The sequence below is a fragment of the Pseudophryne corroboree genome, unplaced genomic scaffold (genome assembly GCF_028390025.1).
Source record: "Pseudophryne corroboree isolate aPseCor3 unplaced genomic scaffold, aPseCor3.hap2 scaffold_237, whole genome shotgun sequence".
Lineage (NCBI taxonomy): Eukaryota > Metazoa > Chordata > Amphibia > Anura > Myobatrachidae > Pseudophryne > Pseudophryne corroboree.
In genome coordinates, this window is record NW_026969024.1 from 633,426 (window position 1) to 661,082 (window position 27,657).

Below are 27,657 nucleotides of genomic sequence, written 5' to 3' on the forward strand. Positions count from 1 at the left end.
TTTCAGAGAACAAATTTGTTAGCATAAAAATAAAGCCAGAAAATGAAGAGCTGTTTAATCACTCAATTAGATTTTTCTGCCAGCATATTTCTTTTTCTCTGCAACCCACTGCTAAATTGTGCTTCCTAGCTGTTTTTTTTATAAAATCACTTAATCAAATCTAACTGATTACATCAGAGTAGGCCAGGTACCCTACACTATAAGAGAGGGTTTGAAATTTTGACTTGTCTACTTAAATATCACCAAAATCTGATCACAAGGTCAATTACGTCCCTGGGTGGGATTGAACCACCAACTTTTTGGTTAATAGCCGTACACACTAACTGATTGCGCTACAGCGACACTTTGTGAAAGTACATACTGACAAAGGCTAATAAGCATTCATCTAGAACGTTTCCTAGAAAAACTTTAAATAGTCAATAATCTGGAGAGTTTTTGTAAGATGTTTCTTCCATCAACCAATGAAGAAACACATTGGTACTTTCCCATGATGAGTGAGTGCTTCAGGATCTCTTGCACTTACATGTGCAGCAGAGTACTGTAATGGAAGCATGCTGGGTCCATAACCCAGAGGTAGGCAGATTGAAATTATCCTCTGCTATATGCATTTTTTTTTTGTTAATTAAAGTAATCCAAAACTGGGATTGATATTTTTGCTCTTTTTATTTTACTTAAAGTACAATAACTTTTACCTTTTTAATTTGTTTTAATAGTATATAGACAGTATTGTTTTCTTTCAAAAATCCACTTAATTTTCTTTACCCGATTATTAAAATGGTAATTGACAAAAACAAACTACATTGTCACCAGAAGAGCAATACAAAATGTACAAGTGATATATTAAAATCATCTTTCCAGCTTGAATTTCAATGATGCATTGGGGCAACGATTTTGTGAGAAACATCTTACCCTTAAATAAAGATTTTCTTAATTCCTTACCTGTGTGCTAATTAGATATCACCTTGTTTTCACATTAAACAGACTTCCACATGAGAAAGCAGCAAGGATGCAGTGGCGTTAATGTTTCCTGGTGTCAACCTGTATTATTTCAGTAGATATTGAAATGAGGATGCATCTTGCTGCCTTTCCAATGAAGCAAGTTTAATTTAGTAATAGGTGAAAAACCATCCCTACAAAGATGTTAATCCGATACTTGGCTTTGTGGACACTTTTCAGAGAATAAATTAGTTAGCATAAAAATAAAGCCAGAAAATTAAGAGCTGTTTAATCACTCAATTGGATTTTTCTGCCAGCATATTTCATTTTCTCTGCAAACCACTGCTAAATTGTGCTTCCTAGCTGTTTTTTGATAAAATCACTTAATCAAATCTAACTCTGATTACATCAGAGTAGGCCAGGTACCCTACACCATAAGAGGGGGTTTGAAATTTTGACTTGTCTACTTAAAGATCACCAAAATCTGATGACAAGGTCAATAACATCCCTGGGTGGGATTGAACCACCAACCCTTTGGTTAATAACCAAACACACTAACCGATTGCACCACAGAGACACTTTGCAAAAGTCCATACTGACAAAGGCTAATAAGCATTCATCTAGAACGTTTCCTAGAAAACTTTAAAAAGTCAATAATCTGGAGAGTTTTTGTAAGATGTTTCTTCCATCAACCAATGAAGAAACACATTGGTACTTTCCCATGATGAGTGAGTGCTTCAGAATCTCTTGCACTTACATGTGCAGCAGAGTACTGCAATGGAAGCATGCTGGGCCCCTTAACCCAGCGGTAGGCAGATTGAAACTATCCTCTGCTATATGCATTTTTTTTTTTGTTAATTAAAGTAATCCAAAACTGGGATTGATATTTTTGCTCTTTTATTTTTACTTAAAGTACAATAACTTTTACCATTTTAATTTGTTTTAATAGTATATTGACAGTATTGTTTTCTTTCAAAAATCCACTTAATTTTCTTTACCCTATTATTAAAATGGTAATTGACAAAAACAAACTACATTGTCACCAGAAGAGCAATACAAAATGTACAAGTGATATATTAAAATCATCTTTCCAGCTTGAATTTCAATGATGCATTGGGGCAACGATTTTGTGAGAAACATCTTCACCCTTAAATAAAGATTTTCTTAATTCCTTACCTGTGTGCTAATTAGATATCACCTTGTTTTCACATTAAACAGACTTCCACATGAGAAAGCAGCAAGGATGCAGTGGCGTTAATGTTTCCTGGTGTCAACCTGTATTATTTCCGTAGATATTGAAATGAGGATGCATCTTGCTGCCTTTCCAATAAAGCAAGTTTAATTTAGCAATAGGTGAAAAACCATCCCTACAAAGATGTTAATCAGATACTTGGCTTTGTGGACACTTTTCAGAGAACAAATTTGTTAGCATAAAAATAAAGCCAGAAAATGAAGAGCTGTTTAATCACTCAATTGGATTTTTTTGCCAGCATATTTCTTTTTCTCTGCAAACCGCTGCTAAATTGTGCTTCCTAGCTGTTTTTATAAAATCACTGAATCAAATCTAACTCTGATTACATCAGAGAAGGCCAGGTACCCTACACCATAACAGGGGTTTTTGAAATTTTGACTTGTCTACTTAAAGATCACCGAAATCTGATAACAAGGTCAATTACATCCCTGGGTGGGATTGAACCACCAACCTTTTGGTTAATAGCCGTACACACTAACTGATTGCGCCACAGCGACACTTTGCAAAAGTACATACTGACAAAGGCTAATAAGCATTCATCTAGAACGTTTCCTAGAAAAACTTTAAATAGTCAATAATCTGGAGAGTTTTTGTAAGATGTTTCTTCCATCAACCAATGAAGAAACACATTGGTACTTTCCCATGATGAGTGAGTACTTCAGGATCTCTTGCAATTACATGTGCAGCAGAGTACTGTAATGGAAGCATGCTGGGTCCATAGCCCAGAGGTAGGCAGATTGAAACTATCCTCTGCTATATGCGTTTTTTTTTGTTAATTAAAGTAATCCAAAACTGGGATTGATATTTTTGCTCTTTTATTTTTACTTAAAGTACAATAACTTTTACCATTTTCATTTGTTTTAATAGTATATTGACAGTATTGTTTTCTTTCAAAAATCCACTTAATTTTCTTTACCCGATTATTAAAATGGTAATTGACAAAAACAAACTACATTGTCACCAGAAGAGCAATACAAAATGTACAAGTGATATATTAAAATCATCTTTCCAGCTTGAATTTCAATGATGCATTGGGGCAACGATTTTGTGAGAAACATCTTCACCCTTAAATAAAGATTTTCTTAATTCCTTACCTGTGTGCTAATTAGATATCACCTTGTTTTCACATTAAACAGACTTCCACATGAGAAAGCAGCAAGGATGCAGTGGCGTTAATGTTTCCTGGTGTCAACCTGTATTATTTCAGTAGATATTCAAATGAGGATGCATCTTGCTGCCTTTCCAATGAAGCAAGTTTAATTTAGTAATAGGTGAAAAACCATCCCTACAAAGGTGTTAATCAGAAACTTGGCTTTGTGGACACTTTTCAGAGAACAAATTTGTTAGCATAAAAATAAAGCCAGAAAATGAAGAGCTGTTTAATCACTCAATTGGATTTTTTTGCCAGCATATTTCTTTTTCTCAGCAACCCACTGCTAAATTGTGCTTCCTAGCTGTTTTTATAAAATCACTTAATCAAATCTAACTCTGATTACATCAGAGAAGGCCAGGTACCCTACACCATAAGAGGGGGTTTGAAATTTTGACTTGTCTACATAAAGATCACCAAAATCTGATAACAAGGTCAATTACATCCCTGGGTGGGATTGAACCACCAACCTTTTGGTTAATAGCCTTACACAGTAACTGATTGCGCCACAGCAACACTTTGCAAAAGTCCATACTGACAAAGGCTAATAAGCATTCATCTAGAACGATTCCTAGAAACATTTTAAAAAGTCAATAATGTGGAGAGTTTTTGTAAGATGTTTCTTCCATCAACCAATGAAGAAACACATTGGTACTTTCCCATGATGAGTGAGTGCTTCAGGATCTCTTGCACTTACATGTGCAGCAGAGTACTGTAATGGAAGCATGCTGGGTCCATAACCCAGAGGTAGGCAGATTGAAACTATCCTCTGCTATATGCATTTTTTTTGTTAATTAAAGTAATCTAAAACTGGGATTGATATTTTTGCTCTTTTATTTTTACTTAAAGTACAATAACTTTTACCATTTTAATTTGTTTTAATAGTATATTGACAGTATTGTTTTCTTTCAAAAATCCAATTAATTTTCTTTACCCGATTATTAAAATGGTAATTGACAAAAACAAACTACATTGTCACCAGAAGAGCAATACAAAATGTACAAATGATATATTAAAATCATCTTTCCAGCTTGAATTTAAATGATGCATTGGGGCAACGATTTTGTGAGAAACATCTTCACCCTTAAATAAACATTTTCTTAATTCCTTACCTGTGTGCTAATTAGATATCACCTTGTTTTCACATTAAACAGACTTCCACATGAGAAAGCAGCAAGGATGCAGTGGCGTTAATGTTTCCTGGTGTCAACCTGTATTATTTCAGTAGATATTGAAATGAGGATGCATCTTGTTGCCTTTCCAATGAAGCAAGTTTAATTTAGTAATAGGTGAAAAACCATCCCTACAAAGATGTTAATCAGATACTTGGCTTTGTGGACACTTTTCAGAGAACAAATTTGTTAGCATAAAAATAAAGCCAGAAAATGAAGAGCTATTTAATCACTCAATTGGATTTTTTTGCCAGCATATTTCTTTTTCTCTGCAACCCACTGCTAAATTGTGCTTCCTAGCTGTTTTTATAAAATCACTGAATCAAATCTAACTCTGATTACATCAGAGAAGGCCAGGTACCCTACACCATAACAGGGGTTTTCGAAATTTTGACTTGTCTACATAAAGATCACCAAAATCTGATAACGAGGTCAATTACGTCCCTGGGTGGGATTGAACCACCAACCTTTTGGTTAATAGCCTTACACAGTAACTGATTGCACCACAGCAACACTTTGCAAAAGTCCATACTGACAAAGGCTAATAAGCATTCATCTAGAACGATTCCTAGAAACATTTTAAAAAGTCAATAATGTGGAGAGTTTTTGTAAGATGTTTCTTCCATCAACCAATGAAGAAACACATTGGTACTTTCCCATGATGAGTGAGTGCTTCAGGATCTCTTGCACTTACATGTGCAGCAGAGTACTGTAATGGAAGCATGCTGGGTCCATAACCCAGAGGTAGGCAGATTGAAACTATCCTCTGCTATATGCATTTTTTTTTTGTTAATTAAAGTAATCCAAAACTGGGATTGATATTTTTGCTCTTTTATTTTTACTTAAAGTACAATAACTTTTACCATTTTAATTTGTTTTAATAGTATATTGACAATATTGTTTTCTTTCAAAAATCCACTTAATTTTCTTTACCCGATTATTAAAATGGTAATTGACAAAAACAAACTACATTATCACCAGAAGAGCAATATAAAATGTTCAAGTAATATATTAAAATCATCTTTCCAGCTTGGATTTCAATGATGCATTGGGGCAACGATTTTGTGAGAAACATCTTCACCCTTAAATAAAGATTTTCTTAATTCCTTACCTGTGTGCTAATTAGATATCACCTTGTTTTCACATTAAACAGACTTCCACATGAGAAAACAGCAAAGATGCAGTGGCGTTAATGTTTCATGGTGTCAACCTGTATTATTTCCGTAGATATTGAAATGAGGATGCATCTTGCTGCCTTTCCAATGAAGCAAGTTTAATTTAGTAATAGGTGAAAAACCATCCCTACAAAGATGTTAATCAGATACTTGGCTTTGTGGACACTTTTCAGAGAACAAATTTGTTATCATAAAAATAAAGCCAGAAAATGAAGAGCTGTTTAATCACTCAATTGGATTTTTCTGCCAGCATTTTTCTTTTTCTCTGCAACTCACTGCTAAATTGTGCTTCCTAGCTGTTTTTTTATAAAATCACTTAATCAAATCTAACTCTGATTACATCAGAGAAGGCCAGGTACCCTACACCATAAGAGGGGGTTTGCAATTTTGACTTGTCTACTTAAATATCACCAAAATCTGATCACAAGGTCAATCACGTCCCTGGGTGGGATTGAACCACCAACCTTTTGATTAATAGCTGAACACACTAACCGATTGCGCCACAGAGACACTTTGCAAAAAGTAAATACTGACAAAGACTAATAAGCATTCATCTAGAACGTTTCCTAGAAAAACTTTAAAAAGTCAATAATCTGGAGAGTTTTTGTAAGATGTTTCTTCCAGCAACCAATGAAGAAACACATTGGTACTTTCGCATGATGAGTGAGTGCTTCAGGATCTCTTGCACTTACATGTGCAGCAGAGTACTGTAATGGAAGCATGCTGGGTCCATAACCCAGAGGTAGGCAGATTGAAACTATCCTTTGCTATATGCATTTTTTTTTGTTCATTAAAGTAATCCAAAACTGGGATTGATATTTTAGCATTTATTTTTACTTAAAGTACAATAACTTTTACCATTTTAATTTGTTTTAATAGTATATTGACAGTATTGTTTTCTTTCAAAAATCCACTTAATTTTCTTTACCCTATTATTAAAATGGTAATTGACAAAAACAAACTACATTGTCACCAGAAGAGCAATACAAAATGTACAAGTGATATATTAAAATCATCTTTCCAGCTTGAATTTCAATGATGCATTGGGGCAACGATTTTGTGAGAAACATCTTCACCCTTAAATAAAGATTTTCTTAATTCCTTACCTGTGTGCTAATTAGATATCACCTTGTTTTCACATTAAACAGACGTCCACATGAGAAAGCAGCAAGGATGCAGTGGCGTTAATGTTTCCTGGTGTCAACCTGTATTATTTCAGTAGATATTGAAATGAGGATGCATCTTGCTGCCTTTCCAATGAAGCAAGTTTAATTTAGTAATAGGTGAAAAACCATCCCTACAAAGATGTTAATCAGATATTTGGCTTTGTGGAAACTTTTCAGAGAACAAATTTGTTAGCATAAAAGTAAAGCCAGAAAATGAAGAGCTGTTTAATCACTCAATTGGATTTTTTTGCCAGCATATTTCTTTTTCTCTGCAAACCACTGCTAAATTGTGCTTCCTAGCTGTTTTTATAAAATCACTGAATCAAATCTAACTCTGATTACATCAGAGAAGGCCAGGTACCCTACACCATAAGAGGGGTTTTTGAAATTTTGACTTGTCTACTTAAAGATCACCAAAATCTGATAACAAGGTCAATTACGTCCCTGGGTGGGATTGAACCACCAACCTTTTGGTTAATAGCCTTACACACTAACTGATTGCGCCACAGCGACACTTTGCAAAAGTACATACTGACAAAGGCTGATAAGCATTCATCTAGAACGTTTCCAAGAAAAACTTTAAATAGTCAATAATGTGGAGAGTTTTTGTAAGATGTTTCTTCCATCAACCAATGAAGAAACACATTGGTACTTTCCCATGATGAGTGAGTGCTTCAGGATCTCTTGCAATTACATGTGCAGCAGAGTACTGTAATGGAAGCATGCTGGGTCCATAGCCCAGAGGTAGGCAGATTGAAACTATCCTCTGCTATATGCATTTTTTTTTGTTAATTAAAGTAATCCAAAACTGGGATTGATATTTTTGCTCTTTTATTTTTACTTAAAGTACAATAACTTTTACCATTTTAATTTGTTTTAATAGTATATTGACAGTATTGTTTTCTTTCAAAAATCCACTTAATTTTCTTTACCCGATTATTAAAATGGTAATTGACAAAAATAAACTGATGAGGATACTACTGCAGTCTTTGTTTCGTCTGTACCCGCTGAAAGAGCAGCAAAAGGTGGAGATCTTGATGGGACAGTTGAAAGGGCTTGCACTTAGAGAGGTTACTTCCTGGCCTACTGAAGAGAAGAAGACTGTGGACCAGATCCTCAACAGGCTTGCTACCACATTTGACACAAGGACAGTGTCAGAACTTAAAATGCACTTCTTTGCTCGAAAGCAACAACCAGGAGAGTCACTCACGGGCTATGCCCTCAGCTTTCAGGAAGCACTCAGAGATGTTCAGCAAGCAGACCCTGAGGAAGTGCATGACAAAGAGAAAATGTTATTGGACCAGTTCACTGAAGTTGCAAGGGGCGAATTTGTAAAAACTCAGCTGCGACTATTGAGATTGCAGAAGCCTGGAAGCACATTCCTGGATTTTAAAGAGGCTGCGATTAAAGTTCTAGGCTCCAGTCTTACTTCAGGGGCTGTTCCACAAGAGTCTATTCCAGAGATGCCACGGTATCAAGAGAATTCTGATGCCCAGGAGTCAAGTTTTAAAGGAGCTACTTACCCACCTACAGTAAAAGGAGTGACAGTGCCATGTTCAAAGACATGCATATTTGACTCTTCTAGTGAGTTACGAAGTCTGCTGGCTGAACTGACACGTGGTGTGACAGAGATGCGCAGAGACCTGCAGATTCTGAAGAGACAGCAGGCACTGCTCCATGAAGAAATGGAATGGTGCCAGGAGAGGAGACCACTGAACAGTTCCCAATGGGACCTACATAGAAACAGGGAGACACTTTTTTCCAGCCACTTTGCCTCCCAAAGGCGACCCATTTTTCAAAGCTGTGAAGGAAGCGGACAAATTAAGAGAGAATTTGAGCAGCCAGATCATTTAAACTCCAAATTCATGTGGTTAACCCGTTATGTTAGCCAATGCCCGGTGGTTCAAGTTTGCATCAATGGAGTCTCAATGCCCGCTCTCTTAGACACTGGATCACAAGTGACCACAATACAAGCAACACAGTTTGAGCAGCATTGGACTGAGGAACAGATGTTTCCGTCAACTTCCACATTGATAAACCCGATTGCAAGCAATGGGCACTGCATCCCTTGCAAAGGATACTGGGAAGCTGAAATTCAAATCGGACGAACAGTGCTACCACAGCAAGGCTTCATCATCACCACTGCCCAAGATGATGGATTGCCTCCAGTGATAGTGGGCATGAATGTGTTGCGGAACTGCTGTGAGGAGCTCGTAGCAGCACTCCAAGGAGAGTTTCAAACTGACAAGCTCCAGGAGAAACAAGGCCTTCAACCTGGGATAGCCAAACAAAAGGGAAGAATGATAACAGAATTATCTGTAAGAGAGGAACATGAAAAAAATAAGGCTAGCCAAATAATGATAGAAATGCCCATCTCCAGTGTCCAGATTATCCGAAAGAATGCTTCAATGTTAGGCATGAATAATATAGCATCCAGTTCTAGAAACTGTGAGCAACCTATTCAAGGAACCAGTTTTGACCACCTGCAAGATAAAAGTCAGATGATAAGACACCTCAAAGCCTTACTGAAGATTGGGAAATACCTGACCAAGCGACAAAGGCAAGAATCCTCGCCAGAACTCCTGAAGTTGTTGAGACAGCGAGAAAGGCTGTTTGAAGAGAAAGGACAGTTGGTTCGATGTAGTGTGGATCCTAATACTCATTATAGGATCAGTCAACTTGTAATTCCAAGACAAAGTGCTTGTTATGTGCTTGAAGAATATCACGACAAGTCAGGTCACCCTGGGTGCAAAAGGATGGAAACAAGCATCTGGAAAAAGTTCTTTTGGGTTGAAATGAGGGAAGACATCAAGAGATGGTGCCGAAACTGTCCAACCTGTTCTGTAAGAAGAACCTTGCTGCCTCTTTCTCTCCAGAATCCATTGTCCCAAACCAGCTGTGATACTGAATCCCAAGATGGAATGGAAGAGGCTCATAAAATGTATTTACAGCAGACTAAGGTGGTTTGTCACCGACAAGGAGGCAAGAAGACTAGGGCTTGCAAAACAGAAAACCACCATAGTCAGCTGCAGTTTTGTACAGCATGTCCCAAAGACAGTTTAGAAAGAGTTCAATACTCATCCATGGCAGGGGGGTTGAGGTTTCCTAGACAAACTTTTCAAGACCATATACTGTCCAGATTTCAACCGATTGCTCCAGGAGCATGTGTTAATGTACTATAGCACAAAAGGAATTATACCTATCAGATACTGATGTTAAAAATGTTGATAAATGTTAATGTTTCAGACATAATCTGTGTTCACTAATGAATGTGACTGGATATAGTGAGAAGTTTATATAGGGATAAAACCAAAATGCGTGAGGACACGCATGTTTTGGGGGGGGGGGCACGTGTGATATCCCATAACAACAAGGACATTTTTGACAACAGTGTAGTTGCCTGTGCCATTTTAAATAAAGTTTATTTAAAAGAAAATTGAACAGCAGTTTGAGAAGTCAGTTGGAGCCATGGTGAGGAAAGAGCTGGCGACGCCATTACGCAGAGATGAGCAGCTGAGAGAGGGGAGACAAATAAGCTGAAAATTGCATGAGAGAGTAAGCAGTAGTGCAAAATACAGCAGTGGAAGTGCAGCAATTAACAAGTAAGAACGCCATGACACTCTCAGCCAAGAGAGTGCACAGCAAGTGTCAGAGACAGGAGAGTATAAAGCCTTTATACCAATGCTGACTGGCCTACATCTGAGGGGAAACTGCCTCAGAAACATCTATTGACTGGGTGAGATAAATCCATATTTATACTGAAACCTACTCCACTGCAAAGGACATTATCCTATATTTACTATACCTATGCAGCGATTTACATGGGAAGCAGCTCCAGTTTGTTTTAAACAATCATCTTTACTACACAGAGCTACAATATTTTGTTCACAGCTAAAGGAGACAATAGCTGCATATAACTATGTAACAACATAACCGGGCCCCAACGTGCACATAGAGACTCCCTGCAGTGACACCAATGTTATCTGGGACTTAAATATTGTCTGCATAAGTTGATTTCTATTACTAAGCAACATAGTATTAATCTCAGATTTAGTTATATTACCATTTGTGTAATGACTTAAAGTGTATATGGTGTCTGTGTTTAAGTTGCTTGAATCAAATCTTTCCCTTCCCTACTGTAATCAGTTCCTTTTCTGAGTTATGTGGTAAACCATTTATTCTTTCATACAAAGCCCTGCCTGCCTTTCTTTGTGTCTGGGGAAACCTTGCCTCTCTGCCAGGAATAGAGAAGAGCTTCTGCTGAAGGAGGAATAGTCCATCAAGGTATCCCTGACCTGTTCCACATAGTTTACACACTTGTTATACCGGGGTGTTACATTGTGTGTGACTGACCTTAGGAAGAAACCGGAGCCTCCGCTGCAGTGACCCAGCAACCAGGGCACGGGAGTATACAGTGCCGCTGGGAGTGATGAAGCTGCAGTAAAGATGTCTATTAGACCTAGCCTGCTGCAGCCCTTGTAGATTCTCATAAAAAAAGTTCTTCTTTTCTTGTCAAAATTAATAGCTAAGAATAGGCTGCTTGAGGCAGGCCCCTGTTAAGTGGCCTGCTACTGAAGGCAACAACTACAAACTGAGCTCCCTGTTCATGGAAGCGGGGTTATAGAGGAGAATGCGCTGAGCATCTTGGGAACAGTCAAAAGCATTGAGCCGGTTGGTGCCTCAGATCAAGATCCTACTCTACACCCCAATGTGAATCCTTGTGGAGTCCAGTGTACCCCACAGAAGAAATTAATGTGTCACACCCATTGGCAGCAACCTTAGAATAGCTGCTGATGGGCACAATTGAGAAAGGAAGGGGGGGGACATTTGAATCCAGCACATAGATGCAATTCAAATATGTAATTTGAACCTTCCTATTTTAAAATATAATGGATGAACCTCACCCTGTGAGAACAATCTTCATGATATAGAGATCTCATATGCAAAATAAGTATGAGTTGGGATAGGGCTGGGGAGGGTGGCTGCTCGGGCAGCCCCTCCCCCGTCAAGTTAAGGAGATTCAACTGAGGAAGCACAAGGGAACTCTCGTCTGGGGACAACAACTGCAGGGAGACCACATCTTTTCAGATGAACATGGGAGGGCGGAAGGCTGCCTAATACTGAAGCACCATCAAATATCAAACCATATGCAATAACTAGTACAAGCATTCCTGGGGGAAGGTCTGCAGGAGACGAATTTGCATACGGTGATGTCATCCAAGCAGTGGGCCAAAGTTGGCTGGAACCCTCATCTGCATATGAAAAGAGAAAAGGGTTATGCAGGGCATGGCGGCATTTTGCGGCGCTTGGATGACCCCTAGTTCGCATTAAACACCTCCACCCTCCTTCGGTGTGGGGCTCATGTTGACTATGCCCCAGCCCCTGAAGCATTCAAGCTGATTTCTTGCAGCAGCTGGGCACTGTAACAGCTCCAGAGCTGCTCTGTAAGGCAAATAAAAGGGTGTGGGCCCTGCAGCACTACCTGTAGTTCGCATTGTGCGTTGGAAGGCACAAAGTAAGCAGACGGGAGAAGTCAGGATAGTGCGCAAGGGCATAGAAGGGAGCGGCTCAAGAATAGAGAAGTGGAAACAGACAGCAAACTAGGCTGGAGAGAGACCTGAGACAAAGAGATCTGAATTATACGAGAGCCGACCAGGGGAAACACAAATTATGCAGTCAAGTTTCCCACATTTGGGGAAATCGCAGGGGCAGCACAGCCAGAGTGCAATGGGTGAGCCTTGCCCTGGGAGAAGCACCTTCAAGATCATAGTATCTCACCTGGCAGGTAAATAGGAGTTGGGCTAGAGCTGGGGAGGGTCGCTGCTCGGGCACCCCCCTGTCAAGTGAAGGAGATCCAACTGAGGCAGCACAATGGAACTCTCGAAAGAAGAACAAGGCTAGAGGAAGATCTGAGACAAAGAAATCTGACTTTTACCAGAGCTGACCAGCGGAAAACACAAACACAGTCCCCCACTACCACAAATAATGCAGGCGAGTTTCCCACATTTGGGGAAATCACAGGGGTCAGCATACCCAGAATGCAATGAATGAACCTCACCCTGGGTGAACAATCTTCATGACCATGGTGTCTCCTATGCAAAATAAGTATGATTTGGGATAGGGCTGGGGAGGGCCGCTGCTCAGGCACATCTCTGTCAAGTAAAGGAAATTCAACTGAGGCAGCACAAGGGAACTCTCATCTGGGGACAACAACTGCAGGGAGAACACATATTTTCAGATGAACATGGGAGGGCAGAAGGCTGCCTAATACTGAAGCACCCCCAAACAACAAACCAAATGCAACAACTAGTGCAAGCATTCCTGGGGGAAGGCCTGCAGCAGATGGATTTGCATATGGCGATGTTATCCAAGCAGTGGGTCAAAGTTGGCTTCAACCCTCATCTGCATATGAAAAGAGAAAAGGGGCGTGCAGGGCATGGCGGCCTTTTGCGCTGCTTGGATGACCCCTAGATCGCATTAAACACCCCCACCCTCCTTTGGTGTGGGGCTCATGTTGGCCATGCCCCATCCCATGAAGCATTCAAGCTGATTTCTTGCAGCAGCTGGGCACTGTAACAGCTCCAGAGCTGCTCTGTAAGGCAAGTAAAAGGGTGTGGGCCCTGCAGCACTACCTGTAGTTTGCATTGTGCATTGGAAGGCACAAAGTAAGCAGACGGGAGGAGAAGTCAGGATAGTGCACAAGGGTATAGAAGGGAGGGGCTCAAGAAAATAGAAGTGGAAACAGACAGCAAACTAGGCTGGAGAGAGACCTGAGACAAAGAGATCTGAATTATACGAGAGCCGACCAGGGGAAACACAAATTATGCAGTCAAGTTTCCCACATTTGGGGAAATTGCAGGGGCAGCACACCCAGAGTGCAATGGGTGAGCCTTGCCCTGGGAGAAGCACCTTCATGATCATAGTATCTCACCTGGCAGGTAAGTAGGAGTTGGGCTAGAGCTGGGGAGGGTCGCTGCTCGGGCACCCCCCTGTCAAGTGAAGGAGATCCAACTGAGGCAGCACAAAGGAACTCTCGAAAGAAGAACAAGGCTAGAGGAAGATCTGAGACAAAGAAATCTGACTTTTACCAGAGCTGACCAGAGGAAAGCACAAACACAGTCCACCACTACCACAAATAATGCAGTCGAGTTTCCCACATTTGGGGAAATCACAGGGGTCAGCATACCCAGAGTGCAATGAATGAACCGCACCCTGGGAGAACAATCTTCATAACAATGGTATCTCCTATGCAAAATAAGTATGATTTGGGATAGGGCTGGGGAGGGCCGCTGCTCAGGCACATCTCTGTCAAGTAAAGGAGATTCAACTGAGGCAGCACAAGGGAACTCTCATCTGGGGACAACAACTGCAGGGAGAACACATATTTTCAGATGAACATGGGAGGGCAGAAGGCTGCCTAATACTGAAGCACCCCCAAACAACAAACCAAATGCAACAACTAGTGCAAGCATTCCTGGGGGAAGGCCTGCAGCAGATAGATTTGCATATGGTGATGTCATCCAAGCAGTGGGTCAAAGTTGGCTTCAACCCTCGTCTGCATATGAAAAGAGAAAAGGGGCGTGCAGGGCATGGTGGCCTTTTGCAGCACTTGGCTGACCCCTAGTTTGCATTAAACACCTCCACCCTCCTTCGGTGTGGGGCTCATGTTGGCTATGCCCCAGCCCCTGAAGCATTCAAGCTGATTTCTTGCAGCAGCTGGGCACTGTAACAGCTCCAGAGCTGCTCTGTAAGGCAAGTAAAAGGGTGTGGGCCCTGCAGCACTACCTGTAGTTCGCATTGTGCGTTGGAAGGCACAAAGTAAGCAGAAAGGAGGAGAAGTCAGGATAGTGCGCAAGGGCATAGAAGGGAGCGGCTCAAGAAAAGAGAAGTTGAAACAGACAGCAAACTAGGCTGGAGAGAGACCTGAGACAAAGAGATCTGAATTATACGAGAGCCGACCAGGGGAAACACAAATTATGCAGTCAAGTTTCCCACATTTGGGGAAATCGCAGGGGCAGCACACCCAGAGTGCAATGGGTGAGCCTTGCCCTGGGAGAAGCACCTTCATGATCATAGTATCTCACCTGGCAGGTAAGTAGGAGTTGGGCTAGAGCTGGGGAGGGTCGCTGCTCGGGCACCCCCCTGTCAAGTGAAGGAGATCCAACTGAGGCAGCACAAGGAAACTCTCGAAAGAAGAACAAGGCTAGAGGAAGATCTGAAACAAAGAAATCTGACTTTTACCAGAGATCAGAGGAAAACACAAACACAGTCCCCCACTACCAACAAATAAAGCAGTCACGTTTCCCACATTTGGGGAAATCACAGGGGTCAGCATACCCAGAATGCAATGAATGAACCTCACCCTGGGAGAGTAATCTTCATGACCATGGTATCTCCTATGCAAAATAAGTATGATTTGGGATAGGGCTGGGGAGGGCCGCTGCTCATGCACATCTCTGTCAAGTAAAGGAGATTCAACTGAGGCAGCACAAGGGAACTCTCATCTGGGGACAACAACTGCAGGGAGAACACATATTTTCAGATGAACATGGGAGGGCAGAAGGCTGCCTAATACTGAAGCACCCCCAAACAACAAACCAAATGCAACAACTAGTGCAAGCATTCCTGGGGGAAGTTCTGCAGAAGACGGATTTGCATATGGTGATGTCATCCAAGCAGTGGGTCAAAGTTGGCTTCAACCCTCATCTGCATATGAAAAGAGAAAAGGGGCGTGCAGGGCATGGCGGCCTTTTGCGGTGCTTGGATGACCCCTAGTTCGCATTAAACACCCCACCCTCCTTTGGTGTGGGGCTCATGTTGGCTATGCCCCAGCCCCTGAAGCATTCAAGCTGATTTCTTGCAGCAGCTGGGCACTGTAACAGCTCCAGAGCTGCTCTGTAAGGCAAGTAAAAGGGTGTGGGCCCTGCAGCACTACCTGTAGTTTGCATTGTGCATTGGAAGGCACAAAGTAAGCAGACGGGAGAAGTCAGGATAGTGCGCAAGGGCATAGAAGGGAGCGGCTCAAGAAAAGAGAAGTTGAAACAGACAGCAAACTAGGCTGGAGAGAGACCTGAGACAAAGAGATCTGAATTATACGAGAGCCGACCAGGGGAAACACAAATTATGCAGTCAAGTTTCCCACATTTGGGGAAATCGCAGGAGCAGCACACCCAGAGTGCAATGGGTGAGCCTTGCCCTGGGAGAAGCACCTACATGATCATAGTATCTCACCTGCCAGGTAAGTAGAAGTTGGGCTAGAGCTGGGGAGGGTCGCTGCTCGGGTACCCCCCTGTCAAGTGAAGGAGATCCAACTGAGGCAGCACAAGGGAACTCTCGAAAGAAGAACAAGGCTAAAGGAAGATCTGAGACAAAGAAATCTGACTTTTACCAGAGCTGACCAGAGGAAAGCACAAACACAGTCCCCCACTACCACAAATAAAGCTGTCACGTTTCCCACATTTGGGGAAATCACAGGGGTCAGCATACCCAGAATGCAATGAATGAACCTCACCGTGGGAGAACAATCTTCATGACCATGGTATCTCCTATGCAAAATAAGTATGATTTGGGATAGGGCTGGGGAGGGCCGCTGCTCAGGCACATCTCTGTCAAGTAAAGGAGATTCAACTGAGGCAGCACAAGGGAACTCTCATCTGGGGACAACAACTGCAGGGAGAACACATATTTTCAGATGAACATGGGAGGGTAGAAGGCTGCCTAATACTGAAGCACCCCCAAACAACAAACCAAATGCAACAACTAGTGCAAGCATTCCTGGGGGAAGGCCTGCAGCAGATAGATTTGCATATGGTGATGTCATCCAAGCAGTGGGTCAAAGTTGGCTTCAACCCTCGTCTGCATATGAAAAGAGAAAAGGGGCGTGCAGGGCATGGTGGCCTTTTGCAGCACTTGGCTGACCCCTAGTTTGCATTAAACACCTCCACCCTCCTTCGGTGTGGGGCTCATGTTGGCTATGCCCCAGCCCCTGAAGCATTCAAGCTGATTTCTTGCAGCAGCTGGGCACTGTAACAGCTCCAGAGCTGCTCTGTAAGGCAAGTAAAAGGGTGTGGGCCCTGCAGCACTACCTGTAGTTCGCATTGTGCGTTGGAAGGCACAAAGTAAGCAGAAAGGAGGAGAAGTCAGGATAGTGCGCAAGGGCATAGAAGGGAGCGGCTCAAGAAAAGAGAAGTGGAAACAGACAGCAAACTAGGCTGGAGAGAGACCTGAGACAAAGAGATCTGAATTATACGAGACCTGACCAGGGGAAACACAAATTATGCAGTCAAGTTTCCCACATTTGGGGAAATCGCAGGGGCAGCACACCCAGAGTGCAATGGGTGAGCCTTGCCCTGGGAGAAGCACCTTCATGATCATAGTATCTCACCTGGCAGGTAAGTAGGAGTTGGGCTAGAGCTGGGGAGGGTCGCTGCTCGGGCACCCCCCTGTCAAGTGAAGGAGATCCAACTGAGGCAGCACAAGGAAACTCTCGAAAGAAGAACAAGGCTAGAGGAAGATCTGAAACAAAGAAATCTGACTTTTACCAGAGATCAGAGGAAAACACAAACACAGTCCCCCACTACCAACAAATAAAGCAGTCACGTTTCCCACATTTGGGGAAATCACAGGGGTCAGCATACCCAGAATGCAATGAATGAACCTCACCCTGGGAGAGTAATCTTCATGACCATGGTATCTCCTATGCAAAATAAGTATGATTTGGGATAGGGCTGGGGAGGGCCGCTGCTCATGCACATCTCTGTCAAGTAAAGGAGATTCAACTGAGGCAGCACAAGGGAACTCTCATCTGGGGACAACAACTGCAGGGAGAACACATATTTTCAGATGAACATGGGAGGGCAGAAGGCTGCCTAATACTGAAGCACCCCCAAACAACAAACCAAATGCAACAACTAGTGCAAGCATTCCTGGGGGAAGTTCTGCAGAAGACGGATTTGCATACGGTGATGTCATCCAAGCAGTGGGTCAAAGTTGGCTTCAACCCTCATCTGCATATGAAAAGAGAAAAGGGGCGTGCAGGGCATGGCGGCCTTTTGCGGTGCTTGGATGACCCCTAGTTCGCATTAAACACCCCACCCTCCTTTGGTGTGGGGCTCATGTTGGCCATGCCCCATCCCCTGAAGCATTCAAGCTGATTTATTGCAGCAGCTGGGCACTGTAACAGCTCCAGAGCAGCTCTGAACGGCAAGTAAAAGGGTGTGGGCCCTGCAGCACTACCTGTAGTTTGCACTGTGCATTGGAAGGCACAAAGTAAGCAGACGGGAGAAGTCAGGATAGTGCGCAAGGGCATAGAAGGGAGCGGCTCAAGAAAAGAGAAGTTGAAACAGACAGCAAACTAGGCTGGAGAGAGACCTGAGACAAAGAGATCTGAATTATACGAGAGCCGACCAGGGGAAACACAAATTATGCAGTCAAGTTTCCCACATTTGGGGAAATCGCAGGAGCAGCACACCCAGAGTGCAATGGGTGAGCCTTGCCCTGGGAGAAGCACCTACATGATCATAGTATCTCACCTGCCAGGTAAGTAGAAGTTGGGCTAGAGCTGGGGAGGGTCGCTGCTCGGGTACCCCCCTGTCAAGTGAAGGAGATCCAACTGAGGCAGCACAAGGGAACTCTCGAAAGAAGAACAAGGCTAAAGGAAGATCTGAGACAAAGAAATCTGACTTTTACCAGAGCTGACCAGAGGAAAGCACAAACACAGTCCCCCACTACCACAAATAAAGCAGTTGAGTTTCCCACATTTGGGGAAATCACAGGGGTCAGCATACCCAGAATGCAATGAATGAACCTCACCGTGGGAGAACAATCTTCATGACCATGGTATCTCCTATGCAAAATAAGTATGATTTGGGATAGGGCTGGGGAGGGCCGCTGCTCAGGCACATCTCTGTCAAGTAAAGGAGATTCAACTGAGGCAGCACAAGGGAACTCTCATCTGGGGACAACAACTGCAGGGAGAACACATATTTTCAGATGAACATGGGAGGGCAGAAGGCTGCCTAATACTGAAGCACCCCCAAACAACAAACCAAATGCATCAACTAGTGCAAGCATTCCTGGGGGAAGGCCTGCAGCAGATGGATTTGCATACGGTGATGTCATCCAAGCAGTGGGTCAAAGTTGGCTTCAACCCTCGTCTGCATATGAAAAGAGAAAAGGGGCGTGCAGGGCATGGCGGCCTTTTGCGGCGCTTGGATGACCCCTAGTTCGCATTAAACACCTCCACCCTCCTTCGGTGTGGGGCTCATGTTGGCTATGCCCCAGCCCCTGAAGCATTCAAGCTGATTTCTTGCAGTAGCTGGGCACTGTAACAGCTCCAGAGCTGCTCTGTACGGCAAGTAAAAGGGTGTGGGCCCTGCAGCACTACCTGTAGTTTGCATTGTGCATTGGAAGGCACAAAGTAAGCAGACAGGAGGAGAAGTCAGGATAGTGCACAAGGGTATAAAAGGGAGGGGCTCATGAAAAAAGAAGTGGAAACAGACAGCAAACTAGGCTGGAGAGAGACCTGAGACAAAGAGATCTGAATTATACGAGAGCCGACCAGGGGAAACACAAATTATGCAGTCAAGCTTCCCACATTTGGGGAAATCAGAGTGCAATGGGTGAGCCTTGCCCTGGGAGAAGCACCTTCATGATCATAGTATCTCACCTGGCAGGTAAGTAGGAGTTGGGCTAGAGCTGGGGAGGGTCGCTGCTCGGGCACCCCCCTGTCAAGTGAAAGAGATCCAACTGAGGCAGCACAAGGAAACTCTCGAAAGAAGAACAAGGCTAGAGGAAGATCTGAGACAAATAAATCTGACTTTTACCAGAGCTGACCAGAGGAAAGCACAAACACAGTCCCCCACTACCACAAATAATGCAGTCGAGTTTCCCACATTTGGGGAAATCACAGGGGTCAGCATACCCAGAATGCAATGAATGAACCTCACCCTGGGAGAACAATCTTCATGACCATGGTATCTCCTATGCAAAATAAGTATGATTTGGGATAGGGCTGGGGAGGGCCGCTGCTCAGGCACATCTCTGTCAAGTAAAGGAGATTCAACTGAGGCAGCACAAGGGAACTCTCATCTGGGGACAACAACTGCAGGGAGAACACATATTTTCAGATGAACATGGGAGGGCAGAAGGCTGCCTAATACTGAAGCACCCCCAAACAACAAACCAAATGCAACAACTAGTGCAAGCATTCCTGGGGGAAGGCCTGCAGCAGATGGATTTGCATACGGTGATGTCATCCAAGCAGTGGGTCAAAGTTGGCTTCAACCCTCGTCTGCATATGAAAAGAGAAAAGGGGCGTGCAAGGCATGGCGGCCTTTTGCGGTGCTTGGATGACCCCTAGTTCACATTAAACACCTCCACCCTCCTTCGGTGTGGGGCTCATGTTGGCTGTGCCCCAGCCCCTGAAGCATTCAAGCTGATTTCTTGCAGTAGCTGGGCACTGTAACAGCTCCAGAGCTGCTCTGTACGGCAAGTAAAAGGGTGTGGGCCCTACAGCACTACCTGTAGTTTGCATTGTGCATTGGAAGGCACAAAGTAAGCAGACAGGAGGAGAAGTCAGGATAGTGCACAAGGGTATAAAAGGGAGGGGCTCATGAAAAAAGAAGTGGAAACAGACAGCAAACTAGGCTGGAGAGAGACCTGAGACAAAGAGATCTGAATTATACGAGAGCCGACCAGGGGAAACACAAATTATGCAGTCAAGCTTCCCACATTTGGGGAAATCGCAGGGGCACCACACCCAGAGTGCAATGGGTGAGCCTTGCCCTGGGAGAAGATCCTTCATGATCATAGTATCTCACCTGGCAAGTAAGTAGGAGTTGGGCTAGAGCTGGGGAGGGTCGCTGCTCGGGCACCCCCCTGTCAAGTTAAAGAGATCCAACTGAGGCAGCACAAGGGAACTCTCGAAAGAAGAACAAGGCTAGAGGAAGATCTGAGACAAAGAAATCTGACTTTTACCAGAGCTGTCCAGAGGAAAGCACAAACACAGTCCCCCACTACCACAAATAATGCAGTCGAGTTTCCCACATTTGGGGAAATCACAGGGGTCAGCATACCCAGAATGCAATGAATGAACCTCACCCTGGGAGAACAATCTTCATGACCATGGTATCGCCTATGCAAAATAAGTATGATTTGGGATAGGGTTGGGAAGGGCCGCTGCTCAGGCACATCTCTGTCAAGTAAAGGAGATTCAACTGAGGCAGCACAAGGGAACTCTCATCTGGGGACAACAACTGCAGGGAGAACACATATTTTCAGATAAACATGGGAGGGCAGAAGGCTGCCTAATACTGAAGCACCCCCAAACAACAAACCAAATGCAACAACTAGTACAAGCATTCCTGGGGGAAGGCCTGCAGCAGATGGATTTGCATATAGTGATGTCATCCAAGCAGTGGGTCAAAGTTGGCTTCAACCCTCGTCTGCATATGAAAAGAGAAAAGGGGCGTGCAGGGCATGGCGGCCTTTTGCGGCGCTTGGATGACCCCTAGTTCGCATTAAACACCTCCACCCTCCTTCGGTGTGGGGCTCATGTTGGCTATGCCCCAGCCCCTGAAGCATTCAAGCTGATTTCTTGCAGCAGCTGGGCACTGTAACAGCTCCAGAGCTGCTCTGAACGGCAAGTAAAAGGGTGTGGGCCCTGCAGCACTACCTGTAGTTTGCATTGTGCATTGGAAGGCACAAAGTAAGCAGACGGGAGAAGTCAGGATAGTGCGCAAGGGCATAGAAGGGAGCGGCTCAAGAAAAGAGAAGTTGAAACAGACAGCAAACTAGGCTGGAGAGAGACCTGAGACAAAGAGATCTGAATTATACGAGAGCCGACCAGGGGAAACACAAATTATGCAGTCAAGTTTCCCACATTTGGGGAAATCGCAGGAGCAGCACACCCAGAGTGCAATGGGTGAGCCTTGCCCTGGGAGAAGCACCTACATGATCATAGTATCTCACCTGCCAGGTAAGTAGAAGTTGGGCTAGAGCTGGGGAGGGTCGCTGCTCGGGTACCCCCCTGTCAAGTGAAGGAGATTCAACTGAGGCAGCACAAGGGAACTCTCGAAAGAAGAACAAGGCTAGAGGAAGATCTGAGACAAATAAATCTGACTTTTACCAGAGCTGACCAGAGGAAAGCACAAACACAGTCCCCCACTACCACAAATAATGCAGTCGAGTTTCCCACATTTGGGGAAATCACAGGGGTCAGCATACCCAGAATGCAATGAATGAACCTCACCCTGGGAGAACAATCTTCATGACCATGGTATCTCCTATGCAAAATAAGTATGATTTGGGATAGGGCTGGGGAGGGCCGCTGCTCAGGCACATCTCTGTCAAGTAAAGGAGATTCAACTGAGGCAGCACAAGGGAACTCTCATCTGGGGACAACAACTGCAGGGAGAACACATATTTTCAGATGAACATGGGAGGGCAGAAGGCTGCCTAATAATGAAGCACCCCCAAACAACAAACCAAATGCAACAACTAGTGCAAGCATTCCTGGGGGAAGGCCTGCAGCAGATGGATTTGCATACGGTGATGTCATCCAAGCAGTGGGTCAAAGTTGGCTTCAACCCTCGTCTGCATATGAAAAGAGAAAAGGGGCGTGCAGGGCATAGCGGCCTTTTGCGGCGCTTGGATGACCCCTAGTTCGCATTAAACACCTCCACCCTCCTTCGGTGTGGGGCTCATGTTGGCTATGCCCCAGCCCCTGAAGCATTCAAGCTGATTTCTTGCAGCAGCTGGGCACTGTAACAGCTCCAGAGCTGCTCTGTACGGCAAGTAAAAGGGTGTGGGCCCTGCAGCACTACCTGTAGTTTGCATTGTGCATTGGAAGGCACAAAATAAGCAGACAAGAGGAGAAGTCAGGATAGTGCACAAGGGTATAAAAGGGAGGGGCTCATGAAAAAAGAAGTGGAAACAGACAGCAAACTAGGCTGGAGAGAGACCTGAGACAAAGAGATCTGAATTATACGAGAGCCGACCAGGGGAAACACAAATTATGCAGTCAAGCTTCCCACATTTGGGGAAATCGCAGGGGCACCACACCCAGAGTGCAATGGGTGAGCCTTGCCCTGGGAGAAGCACCTTCATGATCATAGTATCTCACCTGGCAGGTAAGTAGGAGTTAGGCTAGAGCTGGGGAGGGTCGCTACTCGGGCACCCCCCTGTCAAGTGAAAGAGATCCAACTGAGGCAGCACAAGGGAACTCTCGAAAGAAGAACAAGGCTAGAGGAAGATCTGAGACAAATAAATCTGACTTTTACCAGAGCTGACTAGAGGAAAGCACAAACACAGTCCCCCACTACCACAAATAATGCAGTCGAGTTTCCCACATTTGGGGAAATCACAGGGGTCAGCATACCCAGAATGCAATGAATGAACCTCACCCTGGGAGAACAATCTTCATGACCATGGTATCGCCTATGCAAAATAAGTATGATTTGGGATAGGGCTGGGGAGGGCCGCTGCTCAGGCACATCTCTGTCAAGTAAAGGAGATTCAGCTGAGGCAGCACAAGGGAACTCTCATCTGGGGACAACAACTGCAGGGAGAACACATATTTTCAGATAAAAATCTTGGTCATGCTCTGGTTTCTCTTCAGAACGAACAAATCTTTCGCCTCTTACTAAAGATTTCCGTGGAGAGGAGCAAAACCGAGTTTTATCTCAATTTTTGCATGCCCCATCTTTTTGGGGTTTCTTTTACCGGTTTAAAGATAGAATGAGTGTGCTTTAATGTAAGCTCATTTGCATAGAAATGACAGTAAATGTTTATTTATGTTCAAACAGAACTTTCTTGACCATGCTACTTGCTTTAAAGATCTGGGAGCACATGGAATACAGTACAAACCATGCTTATAGCAAGGAGAAGCCAGGTGAGAAATCTGCTTTCTTTCAAATTGGGCGCTCACTTTGATCTGAATGAGGACTGCTGGCACAGCACTCAGGCGACAGGTGGAATCTTGGTCATGCTCTGGTTTCTCTTCAGAATGAACAAATCTTTCGCCTTTTATTAAAGATTATCCGTGGAGAGGAGCAAAACTGAGTTTTATCTCAATTTTTGCATGCCCCATATTATTGGGGTTTCTTTTATCAGTTTAAAGACAGAACAAGTGTGCTTTCTTGTTAGCTTTAATGTAAGTTTATTTGCATAACAATGACAATAAATGTCTGTTTCTTTTCAAGCAGAACTTTCTTCACCATACTAATTGCTTGAAAGATCTGGGAGCACATGGAAAAGAGTACAAACCATGTTTATAGCAAGGGGAAGCCTGGTGAGAAATCTGCTTTCTTTCTTTCAAATTGGGTGCTCACTTTGAGCTGAATGAGGACTGCTGGCATGGCACTCAGGCGACAGGTGGAATCTTGGTCATGCTCTGGTTTCTCTTCAGAACGAACAAATCTTTCGCCTTTTACTAAAGATTTCCGTGGAGAGGAGCAAAACTGAGTTTTATCTCAATTTTTGCATGCCCCATATCATACCTCCCAACTGTCCCGATTTTCGCGGGACAGTCCCGTTTTTTGGGGACTGTCCCGCTGTCCCACCTGCGGGCCGCAGTGTCCCGCGGTGGGGAGGACAGTTGGGAGGCTCTGTCTGTCGCTGCCCTGCTTAGCAGAGCAGCGGTGAATAGTTGCTGTGCGCACAGCGTCTATTCACTGAAGTCAGAGGGAGAGGTGGCATGCCAGCGGCTCACAGAGCGCTGGGCATGCCCCCTCAGTGCCGAAAACGGGGGCGTGACTCGCGATCGCGGGTCCTCCCGCGAAGCCATGCCCCTTTTTACTTAGGCCACGCCCTTTTTGGGAGCGCGTGCGACTTCGCCGCGCGTGTGTCCCTCTTTGCGAGCCGACAAAGTTGGGAGGTATGCCCATATTATTGGGGTTTCTTTTATCAGTTTAAAGACAGAACGAGTGTGCTTTCTGGTTAGCTTTGATGTAAGTTTATTTGCATAACAATGACAGTAAATGTTTGTTTCTTTTCAAACAGAACTTTCTTGACCATGCTACTTGCTTGAAAGATCTGGGAGCACATGGAAAACAGTACAAACCATGCAGTATCACAAGAGCCTTTATTTGATCTTTCATGAAGATAGAGCAGAATTGGGGACACGTCAACAATTTCTGCCGAAGGTGGTTCATCTTTCCACATGGTGCCTTTGGCCACTGACACCTTCGTTGAGTCAAAGTCTCTGGCTGTGGTCAGAACTTTGAAAATTTATGTCACCAGAACGGTTCAGATTAGGAAAACAGAGGCTCTGTTTGTCCTGTATGCTCCCAACAGGATTGGGTGTCCTGCTTCCATGTAGACCATTATGCGCTGGATCTGTGGTAAGATTCAGCATGCTCATTCCATGGCAGGATTGCCGTTACTGAATTAGGTGAAGACCCATTCTACTAGAAAGGTGGGTTCATCCTGGGCAGCTGGTCGGGGAGTCTCGGCATTGCAACTTTGCCGAGCAGCTATTTAGTAAACACTTTTGCTAAGTTTTACAAGTTTGATACCTTGGCCGATGATAACTTCAAGTTGGGTAATTCGGTGCTGCAGAGTCGTACGCACTCTTCCACCCGTTCAAGAGCTTTGGTATAACCCCATGGTTCTTAATGTGACCCCAGCATCCTCTAGGTCGTATGAGAAAATAGGATTTTAATACCTACCGGTAAATCCTTTTCTCTTAGTCTGTAGAGGATGCTGGGCACCCGTCCCAGTCCATACTGTGTCTGCAGTTATTACTTGTGGTTATACACATGTTGTGTTATGGTTCTGGTCAGCTTTTTGCTGCAATTATTCATGCCGTTGGCTTGTGTTCTGTTGAATGCCACGTTCTGCGGCATGCTTAAGGTGTGAGCTGGTAAGATGCTCACCTTAGTTTAACAATAAATCCTTTCCTCGAAATGTCCGTCTCCATGGGCACAGTTCCTATAACTGGAGTCTGGAGGAGGGGCATAGAGGGAGGAGCCAGTTCACACCCTTTGATAGTCTTAAAGTGCCCATGTCTCTTGCGGATCCCGTCTATACCCCATGGTTCTTAATGTGACCCCAGCATCCTCTACGGACTAAGAGAAAAGGATGCCCTTGCGCACTATCCTGACTTCTCCTCCCGTCTGCTTACTTTGTGCCTTCCAACGCACAATGCAAACTACAGGTGGTGCTGCAGGGCCCACACCCTTTTACTTGCCTTACAGAACAGCTCTGGAGCTGTTACAGTGCCCAGCTGCTGCAAGAAATCAGCTTGAATGCTTCAGGGGATGGGGCATGGCCAACATGAGCCCCACACCAAAGGAGGGTGGGGGTGTTTAATGAGAACTAGGGGTCATCCAAGCACTGCAAAAGGCCGCCATGCCCTGCACGCCCCTTTTCTCTTTTCATATGCAGATGAGGGTTCCAGCCAACTTTGGCCCACTGCTTGAATAACATCACTGTATGCAAATCCGTCTGCTGCAGACCTTCCCCCAGGAAGGCTTGTACTAGATGTTGCATATGGTTTGATATTTGATGGTGCTTCAGTATTAGGCAGCCTTCCGCCCTCCCATGTTCATCTGAAAAGATGTGGTCTCCCTGCAGTTGTTGTCCCCAGACGAGAGTTCCCTTGTGCTTCCTCAGTTGAATCTCCTTAACTTGACGGGGGAGGGGCTGCCCGAGCAGCCACCCTCCCCAGCCCTATCCCAACTCATACTTATTTTGCATATGTGATCTCTTGATCATGAAGATTGTTCTCACAGGGTGAGGTTCATCCATTATATTTTAAAATAGGAAGGTACAAATTACATATTTGAATTGCATTTATGTGCTGGATTCAAATGTCCCCCCCCCCCCTTCCTTTCTCAATTGTGCCCGTCAGCAGCTATTCTAAGGTTGCTGCCAATGGGTGTGACACATTAATTTCTTCTGTGGGGTACACTGGACTCCACAAGGATTCACATTGGGGTGTAGAGTAGGATCTTGATCTGAGGCACCAACCGGCTCAAAGCTTTTGACTGTTCCCAAGATGCTCAGTGCATTCTCCTCTATAACCCCGCTTCCATGAACAGGGAGCTCAGTTTGTAGTTGGTGCCTTCAGTAGCAGGCCACTTAACAGGGGCCTGCCTCAGGCAGCCTATTCTTAGCTATAAATTTTGACAAGAAAAGAAGAACTTGTTTTATGAGAATCTACAAGGGCTGCAGCAGGCTAGGTCTAATAGACATCTTTACTGCAGCTTCATCACTCCCAGCGGCGCTGTATACTCCCGTGCCCTGGTTGCTGGGTCACTGCAGCGGAGGGTCCGGTTTCATCCTAAGGTCAGTCACACACACACCACCCTTCCGGATCACGAGGCCGCTGATGAAGGGGAGCGTGGCCGTAGGGGGTGGACCGTGTGCGCACTGGCGTGGACACTGATTACTGGGCAGCCGCTCCACTAGCCACCAGGTACAGTTAAGGAGCACAGGTCTGGGGGTTTTTCTCCTATATTAACCCAATTTTGTACTGCCCGCAGCGCATTGTGATAGGTAATAGGGCCTGATTCAGGTTGGATTGCAATCACAATAAGCGATCCAACTGCAAAAATTGCTAAGAGCATACGCATGTGCCTGCATTTTCTGCGGCACCGCGCAGAGAATGCGATCGCCTCTGCCTGTCAATCGGGGCGGGGGGGGATAGGTGGGTCAGCAACACTCCATTTCCAAGTCAGGGATGGAGCGGTGCGGGGGCAAGGCTTCAAAATGGGGTCTGCAACGGAGTAGACACAGGGGGCGTGGTCACAGCGGCTGTATGACATCACATTCAGCCGCTGTGATCACAAAAATGGTGGCGGCT

General features: G+C 44.5%; 22 non-coding genes across 22 annotated transcripts; 3 read left to right on the plus strand and 19 right to left on the minus strand.

Moving 5' to 3' along the window:
- Positions 1 to 12,481: 12,481 nt before the first annotated feature.
- Positions 12,482 to 12,644, minus strand: LOC135010846 (U1 spliceosomal RNA). The gene has a single exon (XR_010210131.1). It is a non-coding gene; the product is annotated as a U1 spliceosomal RNA (small nuclear RNA).
- A 152-nt stretch (positions 12,645 to 12,796) lies between these two features.
- On the minus strand, positions 12,797 to 12,960 carry LOC135010693 (U1 spliceosomal RNA). The gene has a single exon (XR_010209988.1). It is a non-coding gene; the product is annotated as a U1 spliceosomal RNA (small nuclear RNA).
- Positions 12,961 to 13,634: 674 nt separating this feature from the next.
- On the minus strand, positions 13,635 to 13,797 carry LOC135010726 (U1 spliceosomal RNA). The gene has a single exon (XR_010210020.1). It is a non-coding gene; the product is annotated as a U1 spliceosomal RNA (small nuclear RNA).
- A 152-nt stretch (positions 13,798 to 13,949) lies between these two features.
- Positions 13,950 to 14,113, minus strand: LOC135010647 (U1 spliceosomal RNA). The gene has a single exon (XR_010209942.1). It is a non-coding gene; the product is annotated as a U1 spliceosomal RNA (small nuclear RNA).
- A 674-nt stretch (positions 14,114 to 14,787) lies between these two features.
- Positions 14,788 to 14,950, minus strand: LOC135010736 (U1 spliceosomal RNA). Its single transcript, XR_010210029.1, has one exon. It is a non-coding gene; the product is annotated as a U1 spliceosomal RNA (small nuclear RNA).
- A 149-nt stretch (positions 14,951 to 15,099) lies between these two features.
- On the minus strand, positions 15,100 to 15,264 carry LOC135010803 (U1 spliceosomal RNA). The gene has a single exon (XR_010210090.1). It is a non-coding gene; the product is annotated as a U1 spliceosomal RNA (small nuclear RNA).
- Positions 15,265 to 15,934: 670 nt separating this feature from the next.
- LOC135010708 (U1 spliceosomal RNA) lies at positions 15,935 to 16,097 on the minus strand. The gene has a single exon (XR_010210003.1). It is a non-coding gene; the product is annotated as a U1 spliceosomal RNA (small nuclear RNA).
- A 152-nt stretch (positions 16,098 to 16,249) lies between these two features.
- LOC135010719 (U1 spliceosomal RNA) lies at positions 16,250 to 16,413 on the minus strand. Its single transcript, XR_010210014.1, has one exon. It is a non-coding gene; the product is annotated as a U1 spliceosomal RNA (small nuclear RNA).
- A 674-nt stretch (positions 16,414 to 17,087) lies between these two features.
- On the minus strand, positions 17,088 to 17,250 carry LOC135010744 (U1 spliceosomal RNA). The gene has a single exon (XR_010210037.1). It is a non-coding gene; the product is annotated as a U1 spliceosomal RNA (small nuclear RNA).
- A 149-nt stretch (positions 17,251 to 17,399) lies between these two features.
- LOC135010804 (U1 spliceosomal RNA) lies at positions 17,400 to 17,564 on the minus strand. The gene has a single exon (XR_010210091.1). It is a non-coding gene; the product is annotated as a U1 spliceosomal RNA (small nuclear RNA).
- Positions 17,565 to 18,234: 670 nt separating this feature from the next.
- On the minus strand, positions 18,235 to 18,397 carry LOC135010709 (U1 spliceosomal RNA). Its single transcript, XR_010210004.1, has one exon. It is a non-coding gene; the product is annotated as a U1 spliceosomal RNA (small nuclear RNA).
- Positions 18,398 to 18,549: 152 nt separating this feature from the next.
- Positions 18,550 to 18,713, minus strand: LOC135010637 (U1 spliceosomal RNA). The gene has a single exon (XR_010209932.1). It is a non-coding gene; the product is annotated as a U1 spliceosomal RNA (small nuclear RNA).
- A 972-nt stretch (positions 18,714 to 19,685) lies between these two features.
- LOC135010718 (U1 spliceosomal RNA) lies at positions 19,686 to 19,849 on the minus strand. The gene has a single exon (XR_010210013.1). It is a non-coding gene; the product is annotated as a U1 spliceosomal RNA (small nuclear RNA).
- A 674-nt stretch (positions 19,850 to 20,523) lies between these two features.
- On the minus strand, positions 20,524 to 20,686 carry LOC135010873 (U1 spliceosomal RNA). The gene has a single exon (XR_010210145.1). It is a non-coding gene; the product is annotated as a U1 spliceosomal RNA (small nuclear RNA).
- A 152-nt stretch (positions 20,687 to 20,838) lies between these two features.
- On the minus strand, positions 20,839 to 21,002 carry LOC135010617 (U1 spliceosomal RNA). Its single transcript, XR_010209912.1, has one exon. It is a non-coding gene; the product is annotated as a U1 spliceosomal RNA (small nuclear RNA).
- A 671-nt stretch (positions 21,003 to 21,673) lies between these two features.
- Positions 21,674 to 21,836, minus strand: LOC135010710 (U1 spliceosomal RNA). Its single transcript, XR_010210005.1, has one exon. It is a non-coding gene; the product is annotated as a U1 spliceosomal RNA (small nuclear RNA).
- Positions 21,837 to 21,988: 152 nt separating this feature from the next.
- Positions 21,989 to 22,152, minus strand: LOC135010729 (U1 spliceosomal RNA). The gene has a single exon (XR_010210023.1). It is a non-coding gene; the product is annotated as a U1 spliceosomal RNA (small nuclear RNA).
- Positions 22,153 to 22,826: 674 nt separating this feature from the next.
- On the minus strand, positions 22,827 to 22,989 carry LOC135010835 (U1 spliceosomal RNA). Its single transcript, XR_010210121.1, has one exon. It is a non-coding gene; the product is annotated as a U1 spliceosomal RNA (small nuclear RNA).
- Positions 22,990 to 23,141: 152 nt separating this feature from the next.
- On the minus strand, positions 23,142 to 23,305 carry LOC135010610 (U1 spliceosomal RNA). The gene has a single exon (XR_010209906.1). It is a non-coding gene; the product is annotated as a U1 spliceosomal RNA (small nuclear RNA).
- A 144-nt stretch (positions 23,306 to 23,449) lies between these two features.
- LOC135010910 (U5 spliceosomal RNA) lies at positions 23,450 to 23,565 on the plus strand. The gene has a single exon (XR_010210177.1). It is a non-coding gene; the product is annotated as a U5 spliceosomal RNA (small nuclear RNA).
- A 270-nt stretch (positions 23,566 to 23,835) lies between these two features.
- LOC135010953 (U5 spliceosomal RNA) lies at positions 23,836 to 23,952 on the plus strand. The gene has a single exon (XR_010210220.1). It is a non-coding gene; the product is annotated as a U5 spliceosomal RNA (small nuclear RNA).
- Positions 23,953 to 24,238: 286 nt separating this feature from the next.
- On the plus strand, positions 24,239 to 24,351 carry LOC135010951 (U5 spliceosomal RNA). The gene has a single exon (XR_010210218.1). It is a non-coding gene; the product is annotated as a U5 spliceosomal RNA (small nuclear RNA).
- The last annotated feature ends 3,306 nt before the right edge of the window (positions 24,352 to 27,657 follow it).